Source organism: Mandrillus leucophaeus, unplaced genomic scaffold, assembly GCF_000951045.1.
Source record: "Mandrillus leucophaeus isolate KB7577 unplaced genomic scaffold, Mleu.le_1.0 Scaffold804, whole genome shotgun sequence".
In the NCBI taxonomy this organism is placed as follows: domain Eukaryota; kingdom Metazoa; phylum Chordata; class Mammalia; order Primates; family Cercopithecidae; genus Mandrillus; species Mandrillus leucophaeus.
Window position 1 is genome coordinate 975,241 of NW_012108742.1, and position 19,249 is coordinate 994,489.

At 42.3% G+C, this 19,249-nt stretch overlaps 1 pseudogene across 1 annotated transcript; it reads left to right on the forward strand.

Moving 5' to 3' along the window:
* The first annotated feature begins 675 nt into the window (after positions 1-675).
* Positions 676-14,472, forward strand: LOC105530217 (annotated as a pseudogene). Its single transcript, XR_001004615.1, has 2 exons — positions 676-681; positions 13,233-14,472. The product of XR_001004615.1 is annotated as a pyruvate kinase PKM pseudogene (transcript).
* The last annotated feature ends 4,777 nt before the right edge of the window (positions 14,473-19,249 follow it).

Genomic DNA, 19,249 nt, shown 5'->3' on the forward strand with positions numbered 1-19,249 from the left:
TCGACATATGGAAGGCATATTTAAAGCCATAATATTAGATGAGATCACCAATAGAGAAAAAAAGGTGTCCAAGAGTTGAACCCTGTGGCCTTTCAGGATTAGGACATTCCAGGTTTATTCAAATCCTAGAGAATAATTTGTGCCAAGGGACAAAAATCAGGACACAGGAATCTGCTGCCAAGTTTAAGTGCCATATTTGTTAGGAACAGAAACTAAGTAGAAAACCAAGGATGCCTGGAATGAAATGAGCCAAGAAAAAGAAGGATGAGAACCAAGCAAAAGTTGCTGGAAATTGCCTTGGATTTAATACAGACCATTAGTCAACATGAAAACTGAAGAAGTTAGTGTCTGATCATGACTTTGCAAAGTAACAAACAAAGTGATCTTCAGGAGAGAATAAGATGAGGAATTTAGGAGGTATGATAAGGCTTTTTCATCGGACCCTGCAGATTTGGAGAAAATGGAGCTGACCATGGACAAGTTATAAACTTGCCTAGCATTGATAAAAGTATCAGCAGAGGCTGAAAACCACTAATTTTAACAAAGATAATCAGCATATTCAGTATTGTGTGGTGCTTATCTCCTTGGGAGCAAAAAGATAAGACTGGATTAATCCAAAATCAGAGATAAACTGACCAGGAGGAGCACAGCAATAATGGGCCAAGAGTATTGAGGATGCAGGTAAAAGTGCTAAAATTACTGTATTGACCTTGTAATCCCAAGCTGATCAGAGAAGGGAAAAAAAAAAAAGGAGAGGGCTGGAAAATTGTCACAGTGAATGACAGAGGATCAGATGTGCCATAGAAACGTGCTGCTGAAAACAAGGTAGAATAAGCCCCTCTCCAATTATACTATGGAATGAGCCATGTAACATGTGATTATTGGTTTCTCCCTTCTGGACCTGGAGTGTCAGTTCTTCTAAAGCAGAGACTTCCCTTTAATCTCTGTTTAAACTTGGTGCCTAGGACAATGTGTTGGCATCCATAAAATACCGAATGGAATGGAGTTCAACATGTTTTTTAGGGTGGAACTGGTGGCATGATTTAAATTATCCAAAAGAGACAGAAATGAGAAAAGTCAGAAGCTGTTGTGTCCTGACTGTATACCCCCAAAATTCATATTTTGAATACCCCAAAACGAAGTATAATGTAAGCCCAGAATCACTATAAATGATGAGATTCAAAAGTCAGAATTGAGATATACCCCAAAGAACACACCTTGCTATTGCCCTAGAGAATTTTAGTGTGTTTAATGCCTGTGTTCTTATTGATGCAGTTAAAGTGACCAACTATTAGCAACAAACCCCAAATTGTCCTTTGTACAAAAATAGTTTATTAGGTCAGGTGCAGTGGCTCATGCCTGTAATCCCAGTACTTTGGGAGGCCAACGTGGGAAGATCGCTTGAGGCCAGGAATTTGAGACCAGTGGGCAACACAGCAAGACCATCTCTACAACGTGTTAAAAAGTAACTGGGTTACTTGGAGGATCTGGCTATGTGGCAGCTGAGATGGGAGGATTGCTTGAGCCCAGGAGGTCAAGACTACAGTGAGCTATGATTGTGTCACTGCACTCCAGCTGGGCAACAGTGAGACCCTTTCTCAAAAAAAAAGAAAAAGTTATTTGAAGTTATTTGCACTGTGTCTTTATTAGGCTTATATCCATATTTTTTATAACTGGAGGCCATACCATCAATAAAAACACATTTAGTGCATTAAAAAAGATGGATATGAGCAGTAACAAAAATACAGGCCAAATAACATTATCATTGTTATCGTCATTAATTATTTTAGAGACAAGGTCTCACTCTGTCACCCAGGCTGGAATGCAGTGCCTAATCATAGCTCACTGCCACCTTGAACTCTTGGGCTCAAGGGATCCTCCCACTCAGCCTCCCAAATAACCAGGAGATCCTTCAGCATGTGCCACCAAGCTCAGCTGATTTGTATTACTTTCTGTAGGGATGGGGTGTCACTGTGTTGCCCAGGCTGCTCTTAAACTCCTGACCTCAAGTGATCCTTCCAGCTTGGCCTCCAAAAGTGCTGAGATTACAAGTGTGAGTCTCCTCACCAAGCTGCCTTTTTTTTTTTTTTTTTTTTTAAAGCAATGAGAGCTCACTCTGTAGCCCAAGCTGTTCTTGAATTCCTGACCTCAAGTGGTCCTCCTGCCTCAGCCTCCTGAGTAGCTGTGATTATTGATGTGAGTAGCCACACCTATACTAAATAATTTTAATCAACTACTTTTTTTTTTTTTTTTTTGGAAACAGACGTGCTCTGTTGCCAGGCTGGAGTGCAGTGGTGCCATCTCAACTCACTGCAACCTCTGCTTCCTAGGTTCAAGCGATTCTCCTGCCTCAGCCTCCCAAGTAGCTGGGACTACAGGCGCACACCACTATGGCCAACCAATTTTTGTAGTTTTAATAGAGACAGGGTTTCACCATGACCTCGTGATCTGACCGCCTCAGGCTCCCAAAGTCCTGGGATTACAGGTGTGAGCCACTGCACCCAGCCGCAACCTGTACTTTTGTATAAAAGTAGTTGAATTAAGGCCAGGCATGGTGACTCACGCCTGTAATCCCAGCACTTTGGGAGGCCAAGGCGGGCAGATCACTTGAGGTCAGGAGTTCGAGATCAGCTTGGCCAACATGGTGAAACCCCATCTCTACTAAAAATACGAAAATTAGCCTGGCATGGTGGCATGAGCCTGTAATCCCAGCTACTTGGGAGGCTGAGGCAGGAGAATCGCTTTAACCCAGGAGGCGGATGTTGCAGTGAGCCAAGATCACGCCACTGCACTCCAGCCTGGGTGACAGAGCAAGACTCTGTCTCAAAAAACAAAATAAATAAAATAAAAACTAACAAAAGTACAGTTTGGGAATTGTTGCTAATAGTTCATTAGTTTAATTGCTTCAATGAGAACATTAGCATTAAACACACTAAACTACTCTGGAGCAATAGTGAGGTATACTCTTTGAGATATATCTTAATTCTGACTTGAATTTCATTGCTGATGGAGATTCTGAGTTTATGCTACATTTCTTTTTCAAAAGTGAATGTACATTGACTAGCCCTTAAAAAAAAAGAAAAAAGCAGCCAGGCGTGGTGGCACGCCTGTAATCCCCGCTACTCGGAAGGCTGAGGCAGTAGAATCGCTTGAGCCCAGGAGTTTAAGACCAGCCTAGGCACAGCAAGACCCCGTCTCAAGAGAAAGAAAGAGAAGGAGAGAAAGGGAGGAAGGGAGAGAAAAACAAAGGAAGGAAGGGAGGGAGAGAGGGAGACAAACATTGTTCAGTTTGGCCACATGCCCAGAAATATTAGGATAGTTTTGAAATTCATGGACTTGTCCCCACATATTGATATAGCTCACTTTCTTGAAGGATGTTGTTTGCTTTCAATTCAATCTGTTCCTCAGGAGATTGAACCATACTGATAGACTAAGTGTGTGATGATTCAGAAATATACTAAGGTTTGCATTCATTTGTTCATTGAACAAATATCCTGAATGCCTACCATGTATAGGTACTATCCTAGGCACGAAAGATACAGTAGTGAACCAAACAAAAACCTCTGCTCTTGTGGAACTTATATTGTAGGAAGACGAGAAGGACATTATATAATAAATAAATTATAAACTATGTTAAAAAATGAGAAGTGACACAAAAAATAGAATATGAGATATTGGGAGTGGGTTTGGGGAGATAATTAGTATTGCAGTTTCAAATGGGGATTCTCTCATCTAAGAGGCAATTGAAGTAAATGGGGTTGACAGAATAGGCTTCAATGAAAAGGTGAGATTAATTAAGCAGAGATTTACATGTGTGCGTAGCTCAATCTCTCACCTAACAGAGGGTGAGAGATTGATCTGTGCATATATCTGGGAAAAGTGCATTTCCATAGCAGTGGCCCATAAGAAGGAGCATGCATAGTGAGAAAGGAAGCAAGGCATGCAGCTTATGTAGGGCTTAGTGTGTCATTGAAAGGATTTCACTCTTAGTCAAATGGGAACCACTGTAAAACAAAACACAGAAACTCCAAGTATGATTCATACACATCAAAATCTACGAACCCTACCCCTAGGGCCCAGATTGTGGCCTCTAAATACCACTTACCACTAAAAGGAAATAGATCTGAGACAGGAAATGTACAAGATGAGCTTGTTGTACCTTGCTATAGCAGGTAGCAAGACTGTTAGAGTTGTGTTAAAAGAACTCAGGAGGCCAAGCACGGTGGCTCATGCCTGTAATCACAGTGAGGACTTGAGGTCAGGAGTTCGAGACCAGCCTGGCCAACATGGTAAAACCCCATCTCTACTAAAAATACAAAAATTAGCTGGGCATGGTGGCGGGTGCCTGTAATCCCAGCTACTCAGGAGGCTGAAGCAGAAGAATCGCTTGAACCTGGGAAGCGGAGGTTGCAGTAATCCGAGATCTCACCACTGCACTCCAGCCTGAGTGACAGAGGGAGATCCATTTCAAAAGAAAAAAGGAACTCAGGAGTCAACTTGGAGAGTCTCTCACTTTCCAAAGATGGAAAATTTGACTATTATTGAGCTGTAATAGAGAAAAAGACATAAAATGTCTTCAAATCTATGAATTCAGAATGATGCTTTTAAAAACTGAATTTAATAGTGTTAAAGGATGCTAATCATCAGTTTCAGAACTGCAAATAAAGGGACTTTCCAATACCAACTGTACTGACATAATCAAATAAAAAGTGATAAAAAGTTTGTCTTCATTGATATATTCCAGTTAACAATGAAAAAAGATTGGCGTAATTCGATCATCATTTTGCAACATTCTAATGAATTAATATATATAGGCAATAAATATCAACAACTGCTAACATCCAAAAAAGAGGTGATGAAATATTATATGTCCCTGAAGAAAGAATTTGACACTGCCTATTTCAGACTCTTGTCTGAAAACAATAAAAATGAATATGAATTTGATAAAGCCTCTGGATATAATTACCAATTTACAGATGACAGAGGAAAATGTTAAACTACATTACAGAGATACAATCAGCAAAATCCAGACTATGGAAAACTCTACAAATGATTTCTATAACAAATAAATTGCAAGGAAAGAAACCAACAAGAGATGAATGGGTAACCTATAAATCAGGAAACTGAGAAGATATATCAACATTCTCAATGTTTGCATCCCAGTTGGATTCTCATTCAATATTGTAAAAAAAAAAAAAAAGATAACATTTATGAGATATATGCTTAAATACAGGCTATTTCATGTATCGAAAAATAATTGGGACTTTGTTAGGTGTGATAATGGCATTGTGGCTCTTTTTGTTGTTAAAGAGGCTGTATCTTTTAGACATACTGAGTTATTTATGGATGAAATGATTTGATGTCTGAGATTTGTTTCAAAATAATGCAGAAAACAAAGGAAGTGGTTGAAGGGTATAGATGAAACAAGATTAGCCTAAAGTTGATAATTGTTAATGTTGGATGATGGGCACTTGGGAGTTTATTATACTCTTTCTCTATTTTTGTACTTGTTTGAAATTTATAGAATAAAATTTTTTTAATCTGTGAATTTTTTAAGTTGACTTAATTTCTAACAAGATACTGTGTTTCTTCACAATTTGATTTTATTGTGTTCTAGCTAGTGCTGTAACAGAACAGGGCCGTTTCCTGCTGCCACAAACATAGCCCACCTGTCCATATAGATATATAATGTCTTCATGATTCTACAGTGCTCTCATGTGTTCTCCTAGTGATTAAATTCAGAGTATTCCAGTCAGAGCATATGCTTTAGAGACACTTTACATGCATTAAATGAAATAATGCAGACCAGGTGAGGTGGCTTACGCCTGTAATTCCAGCACTCTGGGAGGCTGAGGTGGGCGGATCACCGGATGTCAGGAGTTCAAGTCCAGCCTGGCCAACATGGTGAAACCCCATCTCTACTAAAAATCTAAAAATACAAAAAATAGCTGGGTGTGGTGGCAGGTGCCTGTAATCCCAGCTACTCGGGAGGCTGAGGAGGCAGGAGAATCACTTGAACCCGGGAGGTGGAGGTTGCAGTGAGCCTAGATCATGCCATTGCACTTCAGTCTGGGTGACAGATGGAGACTCCATCTAAAAAAAAAAAAGAAAAAGAAATAATGCATATAAAATGTTTAATATAGTGCTTGTCATCATGCATTAGCTATAACTGTTAATAAAATTGGATGTTTCAATGCATATCAGTAAACACAATATTGTAAGCCACTACGTTCGAATAAGTTAAGTCCATCAGATTCCTTCAGTTAAAAAAATATGTGATCTGTGAAGTCAGGAGTTTGAGACCAGCCTGACCAACACGGTGAAACCCCGTCTCTACTAAAAATACAAAAATTAGCCAGGCGTGGTGGCACACTTCTATAATCCCAGCTACTCAGGAGACTGAAGCAGGAAAATCGCTTGAACCCGGGAGGTGGAGGTTGCAGTGAGGAAAGATCGTGCCACTGCACTGCAGGCTGGGCCACAGAGTAAAGACTCTTGTCTCAAAAAAAAAAAAAGAAAACAAAAAACCCCAGCACGGCATGGAGTGATGGCTCACACCTATAATTCCAGCACTTTGGGAGGCCAAGACACACAGATGACTTGAGCCCAGGAGCCTCCCAAGTAGCTGCAACTAGCAGGCACATGCCACCACACACAACTGGCATTTTTTTTTTTCTTTTTTCATGGAGACAGGGCCTCTCTCTTTTACCCAGGCTGGTCTCAAATTCCTGGACTCAAGTGATCCTCTCACCTCAGCCTCCCAAAGTGCTGGTGTGCTCCCACTTCACTTGGCAAGGTGAAGAACTCACAGCTGGAGAGTTTAATGCCAGCAAAGGATGTTTTGAGATATATGTGTGTGTGATATATATATATATATAAATATATACATATATGTGTGTGTTACATATATATAACACACACCTATTATATATATTATATACATTATATATATATATATATATATTTTTTATTAAGAGACAAGGTTTCTTGCTGTTGCCCAGGTTGGAGTGCAGTGACTTGATCACAGCTCACTGTAGCTTCTAACTCTGGGCTCAAGCAATCCTGCTTCAGGTTCCCAAGTAGCTGGGAGTACAGTAATATGTCACTATGCCTGGCTTCAACGTAATAAAACTTTCCAAAATATACTTTTTATATTTCAACATATCTTCCATACATATCTCTTAATAAAACGCCATCTCTATCTTAAGATGCTTTTACTCGAATATAACATCAAACCCAAAATGGCTTAAACTATACAAATTTTTTTTTTTTTTTTTTTTTGGAGACAGCGTCTCGCTCTGTCACCAGGCTGGAGCGCAGGGGCATGACCTTGGCTCACTGCACTCTCCGCCTCCCAGGTTCAAGCGATTCTCGTGCCTCAGCCTCCCAAGTAGCTGGGACTACAGGCGAGCGCCACCAGCCCAGCTAATTTTTGTACTTTTTAGTAGAGACGGAGTTTCACCATGTTGGCCAGAATGGTCTCAATCTCTTAACCTCGTGATCTGCCCGCCTCGGCCTTCCAAAGTGCTGGGATTACAGACCTGAGCCACCGCGCCCGGACTTTTTTTTTTTTTTTTTTGAGACGGAGTCTTGCTCTGTTGCCAGGCTGGAGTGCAGCGGCTCCATTTCTACTCCGCAACCTCCGCCTTCCGGATTCAACTTCCACCTCCCAGGTTCAAGCGATTCTCGTGCCTCAGTCTCCCGAGTAGCTGGGATTACAGGCGCGCACCACTAAGCCCAGCTAATTTTTGTATTTTTAGTAGAGACGGGGTTTCACCATGTTGGCCAGAATGGTCTCGATTTCTTGACCTCGTGATCCGCCCACCTTGGCCTTCCAAAGTGCTGTGATTACAGGCGTGAGCCACCGCGCCCAGCCCACGTTTTTTTCTTTTATGAGACGGAGTCTCTCTCTTGTCGTCCAGGCTGGAGTGCAGTGACATGATCTTGGCTCACTGCAACCTCTGCCTCCCGGTTCAAGTGAGTCTCCTGCCTCAGCCTCCCGAGTAGCTGGGATTACAGGTGCCCTCCACCACACCTAGCTAATTTTTGTACTTTTAATAGAGACGGGATTTCGCTATGTTGGCCAGGCTGGTCTCGAACTCCCGATCTCAGGTGATCCACCCGCCTCGGCGTGAGCCACCACACCTGGCCAAATTTCTTAGCTCTTGTAAAAGGAAGCTCAGAGGTAATGAAAGTAAATTGATGTAAGGGCTCAGTTATTATATTAAGAACCCAGATTTGTTCCATTTTCCGCTCCATCATCCTAGGTCTGTAAGTTTTGCCCTCAGGATGGCTTCCCTCATGGTCACAAACTGGTGGCAGTAGTTCCAGACATCGTATCCAGACACAACGTTAGCCAGAGGAAAGGAGGGATTATCTCTTATTTTATTCTTCTTGAGAATGAGGAAATCTGTTCCAGAAATTTCTGACAGACCACACTTCACAGCTCATTTACCAAGATTAGATCATATATCCATTACTAAACTACTTACTATGAAGGAGAATGGCATTACTATGATTGATGTGAACCAATCATTTGGGGACAAAATGAATGTTGGGGTGTCAACCACCATGGCTAACACGACATCTTATGCACTCCTTTTTTTTTTTTTTTTCTGAGATGGAGTTTCACTCTTATTGCCCAGGCTGGAGTACGATGACGTGATCTCGACACTGCAACCTCCACCTCCCAGGTTCAAGCGATTCTCCTGCCTCAGCCTCCCGAGTAGCTGGGATTACAGGCATGCACCACCACGCCTGGCTAATTTTGTATTTTTTACTAGAGACGAGGTTTCTCCATGACCGTCAGGCCAGTCTTGAACTCCTGACCTCAGGTGATCTGCCTGCCTCGGCCTCCCAAAGTGCTGGCATTACAGGCTGAGCCAACGTGCCCGGCCTTAAACACTCTTCTACCTGAGTATAAGTGACTAACTGGGGCTGGGCACGGTGGTTCACACCTGTAATCCTAGCAGTCTGGGAGGCCAAGGCGGGTGAATCACTTGAGGTCAGGAGTTGAAGAACAGTCTGGCCAATATGGTGAAACCCTGTCTCTACTGAAAATACAAAAAAAATTAGCTGGGTGTGATAGTGCATTCCTGTAATCCCAGCTACTCGGGAGGTGCTTGAACCCAGGAGATGGAGATTGCAGTGAGCCAGGATCAGGCCAGCTCATTTAATTTCTATCATGACAATTGTCAACATTATTAAAAATTCTCCTACTCATTCTTTTCATTGGCAATATTGAGAGCATTTTCTTTTATTCTTTTTTTATCCTTTTTTTTTTTTTTTTTTTTGAGACGGAGTCTCACTCTGTCACCAGACTGGAGTGCAGTGGCGTGATCTCAGCTCACTGCAACCTGTGCCTCCTGGGTTCAAGCAATTCTCCTGTCTCAGCCTCCTGAGTAGCTGGGACTACAGGCATGTGCCACCATGCCCAGCTAATTTTTGTATTTTTAGTAGAGACAGGGTTTCACTATGGCCAGGATAGTCTCAATCTTTTGACCTTCAGATCTGCCCACCTCGGCCTCCCAAAGTGCTGGGATTACAGGCGTGAGCCACCCGCGCCTGGATTATTTTTTAATTTTTTTTTTTTTTTTTTTTGAGACAAAGTCTCACTTGGTTGCCCAGGCTGGAGTGCATGCCACCACACCCGGCTAATTTTTGTATTTTTAGTAGAGATGGGGTTTCATCATGTTGGCCAGACTGGTCTCGAACTCCTGACCTCAAGTGATCCACCTGCCTCGGCCTCCCAAAGTGCTACAATTACAGGTGTGAGCCACCGTGCCCGGCTGCATTTTATTTTTGTAGATATTAAATGGTTATTTAATCAATTTTAGAAATTCAGATTGCCTTGAATTTTATCAGGATGACAAAGTTTATAGTAATAAATAGTCCAAATGTTTAATGGTACACTGGTTATCTCTGGACAGTAGAATAATCTCTAGCTAGTGGGTTTATATTACCATTAAAAAATTAAACCTCTCTGGTAATCTATCCTCTCATATCCATTTGCAGTCATTCTAGTCTACACTACCCCCCAACATGGCCCTCTCTCTCTCAATCTTTCCACTGCACAGTCTACAGGGATAAGAAACTACCCCCATATCCTCGACCTTTTTTTGTGGGCATGCATTTCTTCCACCTCCTTGCCCTAATTAAAATCTGATTCTTCCCTCCTTAGGGTACTGCTTTCTCTTGCTGCAGCTTGCTTCCTTCCTCAGGTATGAAGTTAAGGTTAGTATCTTCCTTGCCCTGTACTGCCACTTCTTTTTTTTTGAGACACAGTCTTACTCTGTCACCCAGGTGGAGTGCAATGGCACAATCTTGGCTCACTGCAACCTCCCTCCCAGGTTCAGGAGATTCTTATGCCTCAGCCTCCCTAGTAGCTGGGATTACAGACGCATGTCACCACACCCGTATGTATTTTTATTTTTTTATTTTATTTTATTTTTTAAGATGGAGTCTTGCCCTGTTGCCCAGGCTGGAGTGCAGTGGCACGATCTCGGCTCCTTGCAGCCTCCAACTCCCAGGTTCAAGTGATTCTCTGCCTCAGCCTCCCAAGTAGCTGGGATTACAGGTGTGTGCCACCACACCCAGCTAATTTTTATATGTTTAGTAGAAATGAGGTTTCACCATGTTAACCAGGCTGGTCTTGAACTCCTGACCTCAAGTGATCCACCTGCCTCTGCCTCCCAAAGTGCTGCAATTACAGGTGTGAGCCACCATGCCCGGCTTAATTTATGTATTTTTAGTAGAGACAAGGTTTCGCCCTGTTGGCCAGGCTAGTGTTGAACTCCTGGCCTCAAGTGATCTGCCCGCCTCAGCCTCCCAAAGTGCTGGGATTACAGGCGTGAGCCACCATGCCCAGCCTCCCTACTGCCACTTCTTAACAATTACTCCTCCATCTTTATGTAAAACCCCTTGATCTTTTCATGTTCATGTCACCTGGCTTGTCACCTTTTGTCTTACTTCAAGGCTATCATTTTCCTACTTGGTGGTTACTGCCCCTTATTAATTTTGAAGAGTTTGAGACCAGGTTCGTGGCTCTATTCTGTAACATCTATTTCTAATATTCACAAGTCAATGTCCAAACAATTTGGTTTATCATTTCTTTGACTTTCTCCACTTTCTCCCTCCACTTCCTCCCTTTTTACCTGGGATTCCACTGTCCCATAGAGAGCCATGGATAAAATTCAAGAAGTCTGTGAACTTGGACAGGGGAAAATATGTATACTTTTACTAAACACTAACTGAAATTTAGAATTTCCTTCAATAACAAATGTAGACTGTACACCACAGTAGTACTAGCAATATCTATGGGTTTGTCACCAATAGAAAGCACAGCTGTTTTTTTCCAAAGAGTCATCTGCATCCCCATGTTTATCGCAGCACTATTCACAATAGCTAAGATATGAAATAAACCTAGGTGTCCAACAACAGATAAATGGTTAAAGAAAATTTGGGCTGGACACAGTGGCTCACACTTGCAATCCCAGCACTTTGGGAAGCTGAAGTAGGAGAATTGCTTGAGCCAAGGAGTTCAAAACCAGCCTGGGCAACATAGCAAGAATCCATCTCTACAAAAAATTTTAAAAATTAGCTAAGTACAGTAGTGTGCGCCTGTAGTCCTAGTTCCTTGGGAGGCTGAGGTGGGAGTATCACTTGAGCCCAGGAGATTGAGGCTGCAATGAGCCATGCAGTGAGCCATGATAGCACCACTGCACTCCAACCTGAGCAACAGAGCAAGACCCTGTCTCAAAAGAAAAAAAAAAAAAAGGAAAACGTGGTGTATATATACACAATGAGCTACTATTCAGTCATAAAAAAGATTACATCATGTCATCTGCAGTAACATGAATGGAACCGGAAGACACTATGTTAAGTGAAATAAGCCAGGAACAGAAAATTAAACACAACACATTCTCACTCATGTGGAAACTAACAAAAGTTGATCTTGCCGGGCACAGTGGCTCACGCCTGTAATCCCAGCAATTTGGGAGGCAGAGGCAGGTGGATCACCTGAGGTCAGGAGTTCGAGACCAGCCTGGCCAACATGGTGAAACCCCATCTCTACTAAAAATACAAAAATTAGCCAGGTGCGGTGGCGGATGCCTGTAATCCCAGTTACTCGGGAGGCTGAGGCAGGAGAATTGCTTGAACCCAGGAGGCAGAGGTTGCAGTGAGCCGAGATCGCGCCATTGCACTCCAGCCTGAGGGACAAGAGTGAGACTTCGTCTCAAAAAAAAAAAAAAGTTGATCTCATAGAAGTAAAATGTAGAACAAAGGATACTAGAGGTTGGCAGGGCTATGGGAAATGGGAAGATAGGGAGAGATTTGTTAAAGGATATAAAATTAAGGCTGGGTGTGGTGGCTCATGCCTATAATCCCAGCACTTTGGGAGGTCAAGGTGGGTGGATCACCTAAGGTCAGGAGTTTGAGATCAGCCTGACCAACATGGAGAAACTCTGTCTCTGCTAAAAATACAAAAAAACTAGCTGGGCATGGTGGTGCATGCCTGTAATTCCAGCTACTCGGGAGGCTGAGGCAGGAGAATCGCTTAAACCTGGGAGGCGGAGGTTGTGGTGAGCCGAGATTGCACCACTGCACTCCAGCCTGGGCAACAAAAGTAGAACTCTGTCTCAAAAAAAAAAAAAAGATACAAAATTATAGCTAGGTAGAAGGAATAAGTTCTAGTGTTCTATACCACTGTGGGATGACTATAGTTAAACAATAATATATACTTTCAGATAACTTGAAGGAGGATATTGAATGTTCCTAACACAAAGAAATGATAAATGTTTGAGATGATGGATGTGCTAATTGCCCTGATCTGATGACTATACATTATATATATTGAAACATCACTATGTACCCCCACGAATATGTACAATTATAATATGTCAACTTAAAAACATTTAAAAGTGAAAAAAAAAAAATCCAAAACACACAAGGAACTGAGCCAGCATGAATAAGAATTAGCAAAATCTTCAAACCTCAAGACCAGACTCACAAGGACTTCAGATACAGAAATTTTAAATAAAAATTATGAAATGAGTATGTTAAAATGTGTAAAGAAATAAAGGGAGACATTGGTATATGATACAGAAATAAAAGACCATCAAAAATAATTCGTATGATATGAAAACAATCAAATAGACATTCTGGAATAAAATATATATAATGGACAGGAGTGAATATCCCTAGGCTCCTGACCTCTCTGCATTTACAAGTAGTCTGAGCGAGAAAATGCTGGAAGACCTCAGAAGCCAAGTGGAAGCCCCAGAGTGAAGCCAGGAGGGCCTTCATTTCAGACTCAGCAGCTGCCCACGGTCGTAGTTGACACACTGCTGTAGCATGTGTGCTGCCTGAACACTGACTGGCCACCCCCACAGCCCAGAACGCTGGCATCATCTGTACTATCAGCCCAGCTTCCTGATTGGTGGAAATGCTGATGATTAAGTCTGGAATTAATATGGCTTGTCTGAACTTTTGAGTACCACGCAGAGACCATCAAGAACGTGTGCACAACTCTGGAAAGCTTTGCTTCGAACCCCAATCTCTAGCGGCTAGTTGCTGTGGCTCTGGACACTAATGGGCCTGAGATACGAACTGGGCTCACACAGAGCAGTGTCCCCATGGAGGTGGAGCTGAAGAAGGGAGCCACCTTCAGATCACACTGGATAATGCCTACATGGAAAACTATGATTAGAACTTTCTGTGGCTGGACTACAAGAACATTTGTAAGGTAGTGGAAGTGCGCAGCAAGATCTACAGATGTAATAACTTATTTCTCTGCAGGCAGAGCAGAAAGGTACTGACCTCCTGGTGATAGCAGTGGAAAATGGTGGCTCCTTGGGCAGCAAAAAGGGTGTAGACCTTCCTGGTGGCTGTGGACGTGCTTGCCATGTCAGAAAAGGACATCCAGGATCTGAAGTGTGGGGTAGGATTGGATGTGGATATGGTGTTTGCCTCTTTCATCCACGTGGCATCTAATGTCCATGAAATTAGAAAGGCAATTATTGCACATTGGAGCAAGCTGCCCACTTGCCCACCGGAGTTAGGCTCTTACCTTCCCACAGGAACTAAGGCCCACAGCTATTTTTATATATCTTACAGTTCAGATCAGACACAAATATGTAAACCTCTACATTACTTCTATGTAGAAATTATGTTTCTCTTTAAGCCTGCCACAGATTTTGTTATTTAATGCAAATAAGCACATATATTACTATGGGACACTTTTGGTTTGTTTAAATATTTTGATAGTTGTATATTAATGTAAAGGGTTTCATTTGTAATCTTGTACAGACGGTCCGCAACTTACAATGGTTCAACTTATGATTTTTCATCTTTACAATGGTGTGAAAGCAATACATTTTCAGTAGAAACTGTAGGTCAAATACTCATAAAATCATTGTATTTTTCACTTTACTGCAATATTTAATAAAGCATATGAGATATTCAACATTTTAACTTTGCGTTAGATGATTCTGCCTAATTATAAGATAAAGTAAGTGTTCTGAGCACATTTAAGGTAGACTAGGAAAACTATGATATTCAGTAGGTTAGTTATATTAAATGCATTTTCAACTTACAATATTTTCAGTGGGGTTTATTGGAACATAACTTCATTGTAAATTGAAGAGCATCTTTTATGCATTTTAAAATATTTTTTGAGAAGGGGTCAATAGGCTTCATCAGACTGGCAAAGTCGTCTATGGCAAGAAAAGTTAAGGACCTCTGCATTTCATATCAAATTCTACTTGTTTTTAACTTCCCTTCCTATCCAGCCTAATTTCAAGGTTTATTGGTGGCCCTCTCATGCAATATTCCCAACTTCCTTACCCTGTCTTCTTTCCTGGGCAACTACTGAAATCACTTTTGCAAAAATTATAACAATGAGAGAAATCTAACATAACTGACTCTATCTTGCTTCTAACCTCACAAGGCCTAACTACTCTTGCTCATTCTCGGGCACAGTTCAAACTAACTATGGGAAGAATTTAGTTGATAGTTTAAAGCAAGGATGATAGCAGTCTCTTCTTAAAACTAACCCCTTATTGTTCAGGAACCAAAACTGCCTCCCTAAAGCTAATGAAAGTCCACAATGTTAGAATTATGGGAGTGGCCTGAATTCTGTGAAGACGTAGACACAGTTAAATGATAACAAGCCATTGTTCCCTAGCTTACTTTTCTGTAATTGTTTACTGTTCAGGAGTTACATAGCTGGAGGTCACAAGATTTGTAACCCTAATTGCTCCTATAAATAACATTACTATTGTAAAATCTAAAACTGGTCTTTGAGATATTTTTCAGACTTCGGCATCCTGGCAGATGCTAGCTGTACCTGTGGCCCATGCCAAAGAACTGACTCTATGGGTCCTGTGATTCCCTGACACCCCCCCACCCCATGCAGAAACTGATTCAGGGCACAAAGACAGTTTCAAAGTCCCTATGATTTCATCCCTAATCAATCAACAGCATTCATTCTCTAGACCCAGCCCACCAAATTATCCTTCAAAACCCTAGCCTCTGAGTTCTCCGGGAGGAAGATTCAAGAAATATCTCCCATCCTTCCATCCAGTTGCCTTGCTATAATTAAACTCTCTGCTGCAACACTGCTATCTCATTGTATTGGCTTTTCTGTGCAGTGGGCAAGAAGAATCCATTGGTCTGTAACACTACCTGGAAAAACCTAGCTATGGATTGATTCAACCAATTGCCTTTCCCAATAACATGCCAGTATTACTGAGCCTTGCTGCCTAAATCATATGGCAGCGCAGACTTATGCCACCATAAATTTATGGTCTCCAACTCAACCAGGTTCTCAATACTACAGGCAATTCTTGTTTCCCTTATCAGTTTTCTTTCTTTTTTTTGAGACGGTGTCTCATTTTGTCACCCAGGCTGGAGTGCAATGGCATGGTCTCGGCTCACTGCAACCCTGCAACCTCCGCCTCCCAGGTTCAGTGATTCTCCCACCTCAGCCTCCTGAGTAGCTGGGACTACAGGCACGTGCCAACACACCCAGCTAATTTTTGTATTTTTAGTAGAGACAGGGTTTCACCATGTTGGCCAGGCTGGTCTCAATCTCCTGACCTCATGATACATCTGCGTCAGCCTCCCAAAGTGCTAGGATTACAAGCATGAGCCACCGCGCCCAGCCACTTTGTCAGTTTTTGTTCCTCAGACTTCCTTTCTCCTCCACATCTCTTCACTCCTTCCTCCCCTATCTCAATTCTTTCCTCACCTAAAAATATGATTTTACCTCCCTCTTCATGGAGAATTTTGATGTTGTCAGACAACACAATTTCCTTACACCAGTTTTCACATGTATCCACTGTTTTTCATTCCCTCTCACTACAATAGAATGGTGTCCTCTGGGGTAAGGCAAATTTCTCCTCCAGTGCTCTGAATCACATTCATTCATTCATTCATTCATTCAACAAATACAGAATTTACTAGTTTGTTATAGGTTGAATTATGTCTTCCCAAAAAAGATATGTTGAAGTCTTAATCCCTAGTACCACAGAATGGAAATAGGATCATTGCAGATGTAGTGAGTTAAAATGAGGTGACGCTGGAGTAGGGTGGGTCCTAATCCAATATGACTGCAGTCTTTATAACAGAGGGCCATAAAAAAGACAGACACAGAGAGAACATCATGTGACGATAAAGGTAGAGGTTGGAGTTATGCACTACAAGCCAAGGAATGTCATAGATTGCCTGTATGCCACCAGAAGCTGAGAAGAGGCAAGAAAGGTTTCAGAAGGAGCATGACTCTGCCAACTTTGATTTCAGACTTCTAGCCTCCAGGACTGTGAGATAACAAATTTTGGTTGTTTTGAGCCACCCAGTTTGTGGTACTTTGTTATAAAAGCCCTAGGAAACTAATGTGCTATTATCAGCACAAAACAGTAAGCAAAACAAAGATCCCTGCCCTTGCTGTAGAGCTTAACTGCCCTTCTAAAAGCCTAGACATATAGATTATCTCTTTTTTATCCCCTGTTTTCTACTTCTCCCTCTCTTCTGGCTCCTCTCACTTTTAAATGTCCCAAATCTCTTTATATAAAAATTATAATATTCCTTGCCTTCAAGTTTCCTTCTAGCTACCAAGTTATTCCACAGTCTTCTTTTACAGTCACATTTCTTGAAAGAGTTGTCTACACCTGCCTTGTATGCTGATCTACTCACAATGTAGCCCACTGCATTCTCATCTTTGCTTCCATCACTCCACTGAATTTGTCCTTGCCAACGTCAACAGTTAACAGTCTTAGCCACCACCTTTTTTTGCCTTGATTATTATAGTGCCCTCTATATTGGTCTTTTTGCCTCTGCTGTGGCTCTCAAAGTGGGATTCATGGGCAGATGACCTGTGCAGTCACCCAGGGCTTCACACTCAAAGGGCTCCATGCTTGGTTTTAAGCTCTACTATTGCCAACTTGAAATTCTTAATAATTTTATCTTTAAACTTGTATTTTGTAAGTGAAGCCCAATGGGACAATAGAGCATATGTGTGAGCAGGGGAGAGATATGCAATATGTGTGCCTACCATTTTTTGCTGTTCCATTTCCATACAGTAGCCATGATGCCTCATGAGCACAGGATTCCAGTGGACCCATGATATGTGGGAGTTCAGTAAGTCTCGAAGTAAGTACAAAAGAAATGTGCTGAGTCTCAGTGAGCACAGAAAAGCCATGCTTTCCACTGGGGAATCAGATCTTGCTTTGAAGAAACAAAGAAGGCAATGACATTCTAAGAATCTTCAGGGCCAGGAGTGGTGGCTCATGCCTATAATCCCAGCACTTTGGGAGGCTGAGGTGGGAGGATCACCTGAAGTCAGGAATTCAAGACCAGCCTGGTCAACATGGTGAAACCCCATCTCTACTACAAAAAATTAGCCAGGTGTGGTGGTGCACACCTGTAATCCCAGCTACTCAGGAGGCTGAGTCAGGAGAATCTCTTGAACTCAGGAGGTGGAAGCTACAGTGAGCCGAGATGGCACAACTGCACTCCAGCCTGGGTGACAGAGCAAGACTCTGTCTCAAAAAAACAAAAAACAAATGTTTCTGAGACTTGCCAGAGCCTTCCCTTACAGTTGCATTTTACACAATGATACTCAAAAGGAAAAAGGGATCGGGAATCCAGCCTGCACTCTGCCTGTACTGCTTTGCATCCTGACATGGGGGTGCAGTAATGACCTTACACCAAGGAAAAGAAGCCACTATTTTGGGGCCCCCACTTGATAGTAGTGTGTCTAATCTCCAAAGTGCATGCAAATCAATTTAGGATCTGCAGATTCTTCTTTAATTGGTCTGAGATGAGACCTGAGGTTCCTCATTTTTGCGCACTCCCCAGGGGTGTCCATGCTGTGTCCAAGGACCACATTTTGAGTAACCAAGCTTTAGAGGACCTTGCTCTTGGATTTCTCATGCCATGCCACTTTGACATGAAAACCCATTTTCAGCTAGGCATGGTGGCACATGCCTGTAGCCCCAGCTACTCAGGAGGCTGAGGCAGAAGGATTGCTTGAACCTAGGATTTCATGTCCAGCCTGAGCAACATAGCAATACTCCATCTCTTAAATACATACACACACACACACACACACACACACACACACTCTTCTAGTTCAGTTACCCAGGACTACGTATTTTCCTGCTCAAACAGTTGAAAGTTCACTTCTAACTGTTTGCTGGGAGGAGAGGGAATGGTGAATAGAACTTGGATTACTAGGACAGAGTGTTCAGATGTATATGGACAAAAAGCCCTTTTTGGATAGGGTGGAGTTCAGGGTGGGAAAAGAAGGGGTGCAGGCTTGAAGTTATGTGCCTACATTGAATTTTTTTTTTTTTCTTTGATGGAGTCTCGCTCTGTCGCCCTGGCTGGATGGCTGGAGTGCAGTGGCACAATCTCGACTCACTGCTACCTCCGTCTCCCCTCCCGGGTTCAAGCGATTCTCCTGCCTCAGCCTCCAGAGTAGCTGAGACTACAGGTGAGTGCCACCACGCCCGGCTAATTTTTTGTATTTTTAGTAGAGATGGGGTTTCACCATATGGGCCAGGCTGGTCTTGAACTCCTGACCTCGTGATCCGCCCGCCTCGGCCTCCCAAAGTGCTGGGATTATAGGCGTGAGCCACTGCGCCCGGCCACCTACATTGAATTCTGAGTCCAAGAATTCTAAATTGGTACCTGAATCTTTGAGGTCACTATGAAGTTATATAAGTCAAGGTAGAAGGGTAGAACACTT